A 10,618-nucleotide genomic window follows, 5' to 3' on the forward strand; every position below is an offset into this window, starting at 1 on the left:
TTCTCCGATAGGCAAGATAAAGAAGTCACAAACATCTTCGTCTCACTGTTTGTGATTCCTCGACAATCCGCTTGTGTAGTCAGGAAGGATTGTAGAGAGGTGATTGATTAATCTAGACTGTTCTTCGGGAATATAAGACCGAATTTTCAATTGGTTCATGTTACCTTGATTTTATATCTAAAGACGGAACAAAACCTAGGGTTTATCTGTGGGAGACAAATTTATCCTCTTATAGACTTTTCTGTGTGAGACAGATCTGTTTATTATCAAGTCTGTGATTTTGGGTTACAACAATCCTTGGTTGTGGGTGAGATCATCTAAGGGAATCAAGTTCGCAGTGTCCTGCTGGGATCAGAGGCGTAGGAGTACAACTGTATCTTGGATCAGTGGGAGACTGATTGGGGTTCAACTATAGTCCAGTCCGAAGTTAGTTTGCAGTAGGCTAGTGTCTGTAGCGGCTTAATACAGTGTGTATTCAGTCTGGACTAGGTCCCGAGGTTTTTCTGCATTTGCGGTTTCCTCGTTAACAAAATTTATGGTGTCTGTGTTATTTCTTTTCCGCATTATATTTTATATAATTGAAATAATACAGTCGTGATCATCAATTGGAAATCCAACCTTTGGTTGTTGATTGATCCTTGGACATTGGTTTTTGGTACCGTCCAAGTATTCCTTGTATTTGATAAAGACTCGCTATTGTTTTTAGCTTGAGTAAAAATCAAATCAAGAGAGAGATATTAACTCCTTGAGATAATTTTATCTAGATTGAGTCTGACTGTCTAGTTGATTCTCTAGCAAAGTACTTCGGAGTTAGTCCATACATATTGCTAATCGAAATATTGGGTGGTGTTGTTAGACCCCCACTTTTTCAATTTGTATCAGAGCAGGCAAACACGGTAAACCTAATAAGTTTGTGTTTGTTCGTTCCATATAAATTGCCCTATGGGAAATTTCTTTGGAAAACTTGCTCCTGGCATCTGTAACGCGCGCCAGAATTCGTTAAAGATTGTTCAAAGATTGTTATGGTTAAAACCTCTGGGTTCTCATGATAATCTTACTTCATCTAAAAGGGGAGATTTAGATGTTAAGAAGCAATCTGAAGGAAAAAATAAAAGGAAAGAAAAATTGGGAAAATGTTCAATACGCTCAAGGATATGGAACCTCACTAGATTAACTCTTGATCTCTATGAGGAATACTATCGTGATGGATTAATTGATAAAGATCTGTTTAAAGCGTTCGAAGGCGTTTTTAAATTCTTAGAAAAACTTAATTCTGTTAAGTCTAAGAATCTTTCCGGAAAGGGTGTTGGTCGTGTTAAAAATGTTAATACTGAACAACCCAGATATCAGAAATATCCTTCTTCTAGCCCGAACCAACGAAGGATAGAAAGCTCCAGCTGCCCTGACGATCATTACTATTTTGATTATACTACAGGGACTGTTCATACCTATCAACCAGATGTGTCGCATGAGAATTCCTCTGCGCATTATGCCTCTTGGTAACAAGACTGGCTTTTCCCCGTTTGTACATATCTTGATGTGGGGCAAGAAATGGCTTGAGTTGTGTACAGTTGTGTCGTTGTTTGGTTAACTTTCTATTACCTCTGTTTTGTTCCACTTTTTGTTGGTTGTTTTACCACTTATGTGGAAAGGGCTAAGATTTTTCCTTAAGTCTTGTAGATCACGGTCCGTGTACAACCCAAGCCCATGATTGAGGGATATATATATATGTTGGTGGTCCGCAAACCTTCTCGTTTCTCATCTTCCGTCCGCGTACGTGAACTAGGGTTTGTGTTTCTCCACATTAAAGCTTCTTTGAAGAAATCAAAAGGAAGGGTGTTTGAGGTTATCTTCAAGTAAGTAATCTCCTTTTGAGTATCTCTTGATGATGATTTCTAGAAGCATGAAAAGGAGTTTTAAAAGCTCAAAATCCTCTATCTTGAATCCACCTTGTGATCAAAATTCTCTTAGAATTGGGTTTGTAAATGATTCTTGTGCTAGAACTTTTGATAGGATTGCTTCCAAAGGTTTTATTCTAGAAAAGAAATTGGAAATCTTTAGTGGATATGAAGAGGATTTAGCTTGCTTCAAAAAGTTCAATCTTGGGAATATCTTTAATGGCCTCGGTGAAGGTTTTGATTCTCTAACAAGGATTTTCTATACCAACATTCATGATGTTGATTTTAAGAAGATGGAATTCAAATCCATGATAAATAGATAAAGGTTTCTTGTTAACAGAGAGTTAATTTCAAGGGTCACCAAAATACTGTTGGGCAACGTACGGTTACCTAGACCAAGTGATGAACGTCCTTCATATGATGATATCTCTATTGGACTTTGTGGAAAGAAGGTTGTTTGGAGTCAAGGAAAGTTTCCTATTAATGATCTTAGTATTGCTTTAATGGCGTTTGGAAAACTCGGTATCTCTAACCTTTGTCCCTCCACAATTGAGAATTCTTGGTGGAGTTATGAGTTTGCGGAATTGGTCTTCTTCCTTGCATCCGACAATACAGATCTTGATATTTGTGGATTTATCATCTTTCAAATGATGACGATGACTTCTCACATCAAGATGTTAGGTTATCCTTGTTTGATTAGCCAAATTTGCCGTGATCGTGGACTTGATTTTATTGGAAATTCTCTTGGGGTTCCCAAACTTGTTTGTCCATGAACTTTTCAGCGTATAAGGGAAAATGTTCGCAAGCGACAAAGAGGTACTTCTCTTGATGTTAAAGACCCTACCACCTTGAGGATTATTCAAAAAGTTTACAAAGGTGTGTGCAAGGTAAATGCAAGAGTAAAGTGCTTAAAAGATCAAGTGTCGTTAATTGGAACCAAGTATCCCGAGCTCAAGGAAGAGTTGGATTCAATTCAAGCTACTTGGAAATTGTCCGATGATGAAGGTGATGAGTAATGCATCTTCTTATTTTCCTAGTATGTCTTCTCTTTGGATTAGTTGAAAGAATAACTAGTGCTTTGAATAGCGATGATTGTGACTATACATAGCTATTTTTGTTTTCATCTTCTTATGTTATTTTTTAGGTTTATTGGTTTTAAATTCTAAAGATATTTGGAGGATGGTGTTTATTGCAGTATTTTAATGGTTTGTGATATTGCAATATTTTTATGAGATATGTATTGTTTACGTCCGTGAACTTAAAGGTCCCATATTTCAGTCAAAAGTAAAGTCATTCATGAATCGGTATTCGTATGGATGAAAGGACGAATAGACTTTTGACATATACAAAGGTTAAGCCTACATAATCATTAATTTGATGGAAAATAGGATAAAATCTTTTGTTCAACAAGGATAAAGTCTATTATGTTGTTATGATGGAAAATAAAATAGATCCTTGTATGTTATCCACGGTATTAATCTTCATTGATCCATTTTATTATGTTTTACCGTGAAGGCTCCATTGTGTGTCCTATGTTGAGCACCTTACAACTAAGTCGATTTACCTTGGCTTTGTTGGTTGTTCCATAAGATGCTATATTTCGAGTATTAAGAACTAAATTAATCAACTAGTTTGGTTATTTAGTTTGTACTCCATAAGTTTTCTTTCTTATGTCGAGTACATGTACGGTTAAGGTTGTCATATTCTATGATGAACTTAGTCGGGGTTCCATAAGTTCTCTTATGTTGATCCCAAAATAATTAAATTGATTACTTCGGTGATTAGTTTGGTTATTTGTATTCCAATTAGATTAATTATAAGTTCTCTTGTAATTATACACATTTGATATTTCAAGAGAAATCGGGAGGATTGTGGAATTGTCTTGCCAAGTCCGCGAACCTAGTTCGCGGACTAAGTTTGCGAACTGTCGGAATTTCTCGACCGAGAATTTCTGCTGGGATTTTCTAAATACTCGTTTGTGTGCTAAATCCTCGCACTCAGCCCGCGAACCCAGTCCGCGAACAGGCGGAAGTTCTCATCCCGAGAATTTCTGCTGAGTTTGGAAAACTCAACCGATTAACTTAAGTCCGCGAACTTGTTTGTGAACTTAAGAGGTTATGATCTAAAGATGTGCTCTAAACATGAAACATTAAATTACTAAGGAATGCTTTATGCAAACCGTGGATATAATGTTCATGAGCCGATTCAATTGAATCGAATCATCTTTTTTTCAATTGTGTCTTGTCTAGTTACATAAGATCTCATAGCAATTGAACAACTCTTTAACTAGTTCATTTGAGTCAATTGAACTAGTTATGGTGAAGAAGAACAAGGTTAATATGAAATGCTCATATGGTTAACCTTTTGGGTTACTATGTTGAACCAACATATACGTACACGTTTGGGCATGGTTTTCACGAACCCAACAAATGTCACCAAGTGTGTGTGACAAGCTAAGTTTTCAATCTAACGGTTGAGAAATACTAGCTTGAATCTAAATCAGGTTTTCATCTAACAGTGAATAAGGATTGCTTTGTAACTAAAGCAAAACCCTGATTTGAAGGCCATATAAAGGAGACATCTAGCATTGTGCAAAACTAATCCCCACACGTCTGTGTGCTACTAGCGCGCCCGCTAGAGTCGATCTCCATTAACCTTTGATTTTCTTCTCTAAAATCAGGTTAACGACTTAAAGACTTCATTGGGATTGTGAAGCCAGACATATACTACTTTATCGTAGTTGTGTGATATGATCTTGCATCTTCTATCGTACGAGTACAATCAATTGATTGGTTGAGATCGTGAGAGTTCTCCGATAGGCAAGATAAAGAAGTCACAAACATCTTCGTCTCACTGTTTGTGATTCCTCGGCAATCCACTTGTGTAGTCAGGAAGGATTGTAGAGAGGTGATTGATTAATCTAGGTTGTTCTTCGGGAATATAAGAACGGATTATCAATTGGTTCCTGTTACCTTGATTTTATATCTAAAGACGGAACAAAACCTAGGGTTTATATGTGGGAGACAGATTTATCCTCTTATAGACTTTTCTGTGTGAGACAGATCTGTTTATTATCAAGTCTGTGATTTTGGGTTACAACAACTCTTGGTTGTGGGTGAGATCAACTAAGGGAATCAAGTGCGCAGTATCCTGCTGGGATCAGAGGCGTAGGAGTACAACTGTACCTTGGATCGGTGGGAGACTGATTGGGGTTCAACTATAGTCCAGTCCAAAGTTAGTTTGCAGTAGGCTAGTGTTCGTAGCGGCTTAATACAATGTGTATTCAATCTGGACTAGGTCCCAACGTTTTTCTGCATTTGCGGTTTCCTCGTTAACAAAATTTTTGGTGTCTGTGTTATTTATTTTCCGCATTATATTTTATATAATTGAAATAATACAGTCGTGATCATCAAATGGAAATCCAACCTTTGGTTGTTGATTGATATTGATTGATCCTTGGATATTGGTCTTTGGTACCGTCCAAGTATTCCTCGTATTTGATAAAGACTCGCTATTGCTTTTAGCTTGAGTAAAAATCAAATCAAGAGAGAGATATTAACTCCTTGAGATACTTTTATCTAGATTGACTTTGACTGTCTAGTTGATTCTCTAGCAAAGTATTTCGGAGTTAGTCCATACAGATTGCTAATCGAAATATTGGGTGGTGTTGTTAGACCCCCGCTTTTTCAGTTGAGCTCTAGACTCCACGGTGTTTATCATGCAAAGACGAAGAACTACTCAAGGAACTAGTGGATCTTCATTGACTAAATGGTATATGGAGGCTTGAACTTATCTATCACTCAAAATTCTATCTTCTCTATCTCCTATCTTGAGACTTCAATTATACACGTTTGCTATTTCGAGTCGAGTTTATCTCGCTTATCTATTTCACAAAATATGTGTTGGTAAGCTTTCGCTTTGGCCAAGTTCATCTTTACAAGTGACGAAAGTCATGTTGATTATTTCAATATCTTAAAAATCGCTTTGATGAAAAATAGAGTTTGAATAACCTCTATATAACATCCTCTAAGAATGTTTCAATGATTGAAATAAAGAGTTTAGAATATGTAACCATCTTTGGATATAAGCATATAATGTGTTCGCACATTAGTGTATAAGTCCAAAACCGGAAACCAAATGTATGCATACTTGTATGTGTACTAAATGGTTGATGGAGACTGGGTAAGTATGCGTACCCATACACATACTGGCGAAAGTTCACGACCGTGAATTTCTGCTGAGTTTGGAAATCAAAACAGAGAGAAAGCGGGGGTCTAACAACACCACCCAATATTTCGCTTAGAAATCTGTATGGACAAACTCCAATATACTTTTTATGAGAATCAACTAGTCAGTTAGACTCAATCAATAAAAAGATATATCAAAGAGTTTATATATCAATCTCTCGATTTGATCTTTACTCAAGTAAATGGAATCTGCGAGTCTTTATCAAAGAGAGATAACTTGGACGGTACCAAAGACCAATGTCCAAGGATCAATCAATATCAATCAACAACCAAAGTTTGGATTTCCGATTGATGATCTTTAATGCACAACCTGTATTATTTCAATTATATAAAAACATAATGCGGAAAAGAAATAACACAGACATCAGAAATTTTGTTAACGAGGAAACCGCAAATGCATAAAAACCCCAAGACCTAGTCCAGATTGAATACCCACTGTATTAAGCCGCTACAGACACTAGCCTACTCCAAGCTAACTTCGGACTAGACTATAGTTGAACCCCAATCAGTCTCCCACCGATCCAAGGTACAGTTATACTCCTACGCCTCTGATCCCAACAGGATACTGCGCACTTGATTCCCTTAGTTGATCTCACCCACAACCAAGAGTTGCTGCAACCCAAAATCGCAGACTTGATAATAAAAAAATCTGTCTCACACAGAAAAGTCTATCAAAGGATAAATTTGTCTCCCAAAGATAAACCCTAGGTTTTGTTCCGTCTTAAGATATGAAATCAAGGTGAATAAGAACCAATTGATAATCCGGTCTTATATTTCCGAAGAACAACCTAGATTAATCAATCACCTCTCTACAATCCTTCCTGACTACACAGGAGGTTTGTCGAGGAATCACAAACAGTGAGACGAAGATGTTTGTGACTTCTTTATCTTGCCTATCGGAGAACTCTCACGATCTCAAGCCAATCAAAGATTTTACTCGTACGATAGAAGATGCAAGATCAGATCACACAACTGCGATAAAAGTAGTATCAGTCTGGCTTCATAATCCCAATGAATTCTTTAAGTCGTTAACCTGGTTTTAGAGAAGAAAAACAAAGGTTAAAGGATAATCGACTCTAGCGAGCGCACTAGTATCACACAGACGTGTGGGGATTAGTTTTGGACAATGCTAGATGTCTTCTTTATATAGTCTTCAAATCAGGGTTTTACCTTAGTTAAAAAACAATCCATATTCACCGTTAGATGAAAACCTGATTTAGATTCAAGCTAATATTTCTCAACCGTTAGATCGAAAACTTATCTTGTCACACACACTTGGGTAGACGTTTACTGGGTTTGTGAAAACCATGCCCAAACGTGTACGTGTATGTTGGTTCAACATAGTAACCCAAAAGGTTAACCATATGAGCATTTCATATTAACCTTGTTCTTCTTCACCATAACTAGTTCAATTGACTCAAATGAACTAGTTAGAGAGTTGTTCAATTGCTATGAGATCTTATGTAACTGCACAAGACACAATTGAAACAAAGATGATTTGATTCGATTGAATCGTCTCATGAACTTTATAGCCACGGTTTGCATAAAGCATTCCTTAGTAATTTAAGTTTCATGTTCAGAGCACATCTTTAGATCATAACCTCTTAAGCTCACAAACAAGTTCGCGGACGTAAGACAACCGGTGGAGTTTTCCAAACTCAACAGAAAATCTCGGCAAAGAGACTTTCGCCAGTTCCCGGACTTACACGCAAACGAGTTTTTGGAAAATCCCAGCAGAAATTCTCAGTACAAGAACTTACGTCAGTTCGCGGACTGGGTTCGCGGACTTGGCAAAGCCAATTCCTCCGGTTTCTCTCAATCAACAAAGTTCGAAAACTTCGGATTAAGGAATACATGGTTATGTAATCTAAACTCTCATTCCAATCATTGAGCATTCTCAGAGGACGTTATATAGCCATTATTCACAGACCGTTTCGCGTCAGAGCAATTCTCAAAGTAATTGAAACTTTTCATGACTTTCGTCACTAGGTGAAGATAAATTTGATCAAAGCGAAACGCTTTACCAACACATTATTTCGAGATATAGATAGGCGAGATATACTCGGCTCGAAATATCAAATGTGTATGATCCAGTCTATATAGCATAAGACTTTTGTCTCATAAGAAGTAGGAGATAGAAGAGATAAAATTCTGAGTGATAGATAAGTTCAAGTCTCCACATACCTTTTTGTTGATGAAGTTCCACGGTTCCTTGAGTAGATCTTCGTCGTTGTATGATGAATCGCCATGAAGTCCTTGAGCTCAACTACACTTTTCTATCCTAGTCCGAGACTTAGCTATGTAAGCTAGAAATCAAGACTCATAGTATTGATCATTAACATTGAAAAACATGCTTGATATAGCAACGCATGCGAGGTCGACCGAGCTATGCTCTAAAAATCTCCCCCCTTTTCAATTTTAGTGACAAAACTATTAATACATATGGAATACAAAAAAGATAAACTTTAGTGGCTCCTATTCCATAGTCTAATTTTCAACGTTCCCTGAAATGTTCGTCCTTCCAAGTACTCCAATGATCCCAAAGGTTGTAAGTTTAGCATCACCGTTGTTGAAGATCCATAGCTATAACAATGAGAGAAATCGAGATTCTCGATCATTATTATACAGTGTCACAATATTATTATGTAACATCAAGGTCCAATTGTATCACGACTTTAACAATAATACTATGGTGATATGTATCAGTCCCTCTTAGTCAATACTCCATCTCGATCATGGAAACCACTCCCCCTTACACAATGATCCAAAAACCATATGTATTTGTAGTGTGAACTACAATATTTCTCCCCCTTTTTGTCAATAAAATTGGCAAAGGTACAAGAACGGGATCATATGAAATTTCCACAAAAGACATTTTATAGACTAAAAGAAAAATACATACCAACTTAATTTAGATGCAATCATAAAGCCGAAGCTAAATGCATTCATCAAGGAGTTTTAAGATACAAGATAACCCCTATAAAATTCCACAACCGCACACCCCGCAAGATATTACCATTAAGCACAAGTTCAAAAGAACTCTCCCTCATTTGATGTCATTCCCGAAAGAACAACAAGAGGGACCTTAATTTCGAAAGAAAAGAAGAATTTTTTAACTGGACACCAAAAACCATGGAAATGATTTTCTATATCCAAAACTCAACCAAATTTATCACAAGTAAACCCATGATTAATTTAATCGGAATACACAACTAAATCAAACCACAAAAGTGATCAATTTAATTGATTGTGCTCAACATAAGAAAACTCACGGAGCTACGACTAAGATAACCACACGGAGATGACTACCTTAATCGTTCAAATACTCAACATAAGGAAAACCTTACGGAATAAAAGACTACATCAACCAATAGAACATGATTAGTATAGCCGTTCATATAATCAACACAAGAACTTGTGGAATATATGAAAAACTCAGCTAGATTAATTACAAGAGAACCTATAATTAATCTAATTGGAATACACAACCAAACTAATCATCGAAGCAATCAATTTAATTGTCAAATGATTTTGCTCGACAAAAGAAGACTTTCGTAGCAAATAACTAAATAACCATTCAAGATGATTAATTTAGTTCAAGAATGCTCAACATATAGCATCTCATGGAACAACCAACAAGGCCAATATTAATCGACATAGTTGTAAGGTGCTCAACATAAGATACACAATGGAGCCTTCACGGTAAAACATAACAAAATGGATCAATGAAGATCAATACCGTGGATAACATACAAGGATCTATTCTATTTACCATCACTATTTGCATAACGACATAATAGACTTTATCCTTGTCAAACAAAAGATTTCATCCTATTTTCCATCAAATAAATGACTGCATAGGCATAACTTTTGTATTTGTCAGAAGTCCATTTGTACTTTCATCAATACGAACACCAATTTATGAACAACCTTACTTTTGACAACATATGGGACCTTCAAGTTCACGGATGCAAACAATACATATCCCATAAACAATTGCAATATCACAAAATCATAAAGATTAATACCGCAATAACAATCTTTGCCCTTAGAAGGTAGAATCAATCTTTTTCGCACGTATTTATACCAAGATTGGTTACCAAAAGGGTATAAAAATATTTCCTTAACAAATAAGAATATACAAAGTCATTGACGACTATGCACCATAGTTCACATGAGATGATTGTGAACACTCAAGAATATATAGCAATGTAAACTACTACCCATTCTCGAAATTCCTTCTTTTTGATTCACCAACATCATTCTTGTAACAGCTACAAAATAACTTAGAATAGGATTTCTCCAAGAATCCCAGTGCCCAAGTCCAAGAGAATAGAACAAGTGCAACGAAACGGAGCAAACACTAAAAAACAACAGACAAGACAAATACCAATAATAACTCATCCAAATTCAAAAATTCTCATCTTCATTTTAAGGGAATTCAATAAAGAAGAGAATTCAAAAAGAATGAGG

The sequence above is a fragment of the Papaver somniferum genome, chromosome 3 (genome assembly GCF_003573695.1).
Source record: "Papaver somniferum cultivar HN1 chromosome 3, ASM357369v1, whole genome shotgun sequence".
Classification (NCBI taxonomy): Eukaryota; Viridiplantae; Streptophyta; class Magnoliopsida; order Ranunculales; family Papaveraceae; genus Papaver; species Papaver somniferum.